Source organism: Chiloscyllium plagiosum, chromosome 47 (genome assembly GCF_004010195.1).
Source record: "Chiloscyllium plagiosum isolate BGI_BamShark_2017 chromosome 47, ASM401019v2, whole genome shotgun sequence".
NCBI lineage: Eukaryota > Metazoa > Chordata > Chondrichthyes > Orectolobiformes > Hemiscylliidae > Chiloscyllium > Chiloscyllium plagiosum.
Genome location: NC_057756.1, coordinates 5,067,186 through 5,070,639, shown reverse-complemented (window position 1 = coordinate 5,070,639; position 3,454 = coordinate 5,067,186).

Here is a 3,454-nt window from a genome sequence, read left to right as displayed (position 1 = left end):
ACTTGAAAGGGTTCAGAAAAGATTTACAAGGATGTTGCCAAGGTTGGAGGATTTGAGCTACAGGGAGAGGCTGATCAGGCTGGGGCTGTTTTCCCTGGAGCGTCGGAGGCTGAGGAGTGACCTTATAGAGGTTTACAAAATTATGAGGGGCATGGATAGGATAAATAGGCAAAGCCTTTTCCCTGGGGTGGGGAGTCCAGAACTAGAGGGCATAGGTTTAGGGTGAGAGGGGAAAGATATAAAAGAGAGCTGAGGGGCAACCTTTTCACGCAGAGGTTGGTATGTGTATGGAATGAGCTGCCAGAGGAAGTGGTGGAGGCTGGTACAATTACAGCATTGAAAAGGCATTTGGATGGGTATATGAATAGGGACGGTTTGGAGGGATACGGGCCGTGTGCTGGCAGGTGGGACCTAGATTGGGTTGGGATATCTGGTCGGCACGGACGGGTTGGACCGAAGGGTCTGTTTCCATGCTGTACATCTCTGTGACTCTAAGTGGTGGTGGCTCGTACAATTACAGCATTTAAAAGGCACCTGGATGGATATACGATCAGGAAGATTCTCGAGGGATATGGGCCGGGTGCTGGCAAATGGGCTGAAGGTTAATTTCGGATATCTGTTTGCCATGGATGGGTTGGACCAGTCGCCCTTCCCCCTGGCCCTGTCTCGGTCGCAAAAACCAAAATATAAAATAAAAACGGCAGAAATAAAAGAGAATTGAAAGGTTAAGAGAAAGGCCCAGGTATTAAAGTCGTATTTCCTCAGCGGTGTTTGGGGTCGATCGACTCAGGCCACCTGCAGCCTGAAGCCTCACTCAGCCCATCCAGGGGGTGTCACCTCAGCCAGCCCTAAGCGCCCGATGGATATCCCTGCAGCCTTCACCCACCACCATATGCCACCCGCCGATGCACCCACTACCCGCTGCTTCGGCCAAATCAAACAAAAGGTTTTTAAAGAAATGAAAAGCAAGGAAGAAAAGGAAAGAAAGAATAAAGAACAAACAAGATTACAACACATTCCGGCCTTCCTCACCTGCGCTGATCCCAATCTTTTATATAAACCTGTCACCTATCTTCTGAGGATCTGTATCCCTCTCCTCCCTGCCCAGATACATCGCAAATGATGCTACTGTGCCTGTCTCTACCACCTCCACTGGCAACACATTCCAGGCACCCACCACCCTCTCTGCACAAAGACCTTTCCACGCATATTCCCCTAAACTTTTCCCTTCTCACCTTGAACTCGTGACCCCGAGTAATCGAGTGCCCCACTCTGGGAAAAAAGCTTCTTGCTATCCACCCTGTCTAGGCCTCAATCAGGTCCCCCCTCAACCTCCGTCTTTCCAATGAAAATAATCCTAATCTACTCAACCTCTCTTCATAGCTAGCGCCCTCCATACCAGGCAACATCCTGGTGAACCTCCTCTGCACCGTCTCCAACCCATCCACATCCTTTTGGTAATGCGGTGACCAGAACTCTATGCAGTATTCTGATTGCGGCCGAATCAAATTTGGCACGGGGGGGCGGCATGGTGGCTCAGTGGTTAGCGCTGCTGCCTCACAGCGCAAGGGTCCCAGGTTCGATTCCTGCCTCAGGCGACTGACTGTGTGGAATTTGCACATTCTCCCCGTGTTCACGTGGGTTTCCTCCGGGTGCTCCAGTTTCCTCCAACAGTCCAAAGATGTGCAGGTTAGGGAGGATTGGCCATGCTAAATTGTTCCATAGTGTCCAGGGATGTGCAGGTTAGGGTGGATTGACCATGCTAAATTGTCCCATAGTGCCCAGGGATGTGTGGGTTAGGGTGGATTGGCCATGCTAAGTGGTCCCATAGTGCCCAGGGATGTGCAGGTTTGGGTGGATTGGCCATGCTAAATTATCCCATAGTGCCCAGGGATGTGCAGGTTTGGGTGGATTGGCCATGCTAAATTGTCCCATAGTGGCCAGGGATGTGCAGGTTTGGGTGGATTGGCTATGCTAAATCGTCCCATAGTGCTCAGGGATGTGCAGGGTTGGTGCATTAGTCAGGGGCAAATATAGGGTAGTGGGGATCGGGTCTGGGTGGGATACTCTTCGGAGGGTCAGTGTGGACCTGATGGGCCGAATGGCCTGTTTTCACACTGTAGGGATTCTATTCTGTCACTCTCCACTGCCCTCTGGAATGGCCGAGCAAACCGTTTTGTTCAAGGGCAGCTAGAGTAAGGGGATAAATGGTAACCAGCCAGCCACCCCCCACCGAGTGAACTTTAAAAATCTTTAGCATGGTATCATGGCCATCATGGAGAAGGTGGGCTGAACGGCCTGTTCCTGGGCTGGACAGTTCTTTGTTCTAAATTAAAAATAGAACATATTCCAAGAGCGACTGCTTCCTTGTGTGTAACAATGCCTCTGAGTGTTTGACATTTGTTAATGGGGAACAGCGAGAGAGGAAGTGTGGAAAGGAATCTGCCTGTTCGCCTCTGATAAGGGACTGATTTTGCAACGTGCGCTGTTATTACAGTCTCCGGTTTATCGCGGCGCGAAGCTACCACACATACTGGGGCGAGTCATATTTCCTGAAACTGTAACTGAACACAGTTAAACCATTGGATTCGGAGGGGAGGTGGGAAAGGTTCGTTAACTCTCAACGTGCAAAGTCGCTGATCGCCCAGCCCTTCGGCGGTGAGACTGACACACGTTGCCCATAGCAACCTTTCTCAAAATCACTGTTTGCCTTCTTCCTGTGCCCCAAGCTTTCGAACAAGATGGCCACACAGTAGCAAGGCCGTGTGTGGGCTCCTGACCCGGAGCCTTGTCCACACTCACCTACCTTTTTTTGTTTACAAACGCGCTTTCTCTTTCTTCTTTCTCTGTCTTTCTCTTTTCATGTTACAGTGGTATCATAGACTCGCTACGGTGTGGAACCAGGCCTTTTGGCCCAATACGTCCACACCAAACCTTCAAAGAGTAACCCACCCTATTACTTTACATTTACCCCTGACTAACACACCAAACCTACACATCCCTGAACACTATAGGACAATTTAGCACAGTCAATCCACCCTAACCTGCACTTCTCTGGGCACTATAGGACAATTTAGCATGGCCAATCCACCCTAACCTGCACTTCCTAGACACTATAGGACAATTTAGCATGGCCAAACCACCCTCACCTGCACATCACTGGACACTATGGGACAATTTAGCAAGGCCAATCCACCCTAACGTGCACTTTCTGAACACTATAGGACAATTTAGCATGGCCAATCCAAACTAAACTGCACTTTCTGAACACTATAGGACAATTTAGCATGGCCAATGCACCCTAACCTGCACATCCCTGAACACTATAGGACAATTTAGCATGGCCAATCCACCCTAACGTACACATCCCTGGACACTATGGGACAATTTAGTACGGCCAATCCACCCTAACCTGCACATCCCTGGGCACTATGGGACAATTTAGCATGGCCAA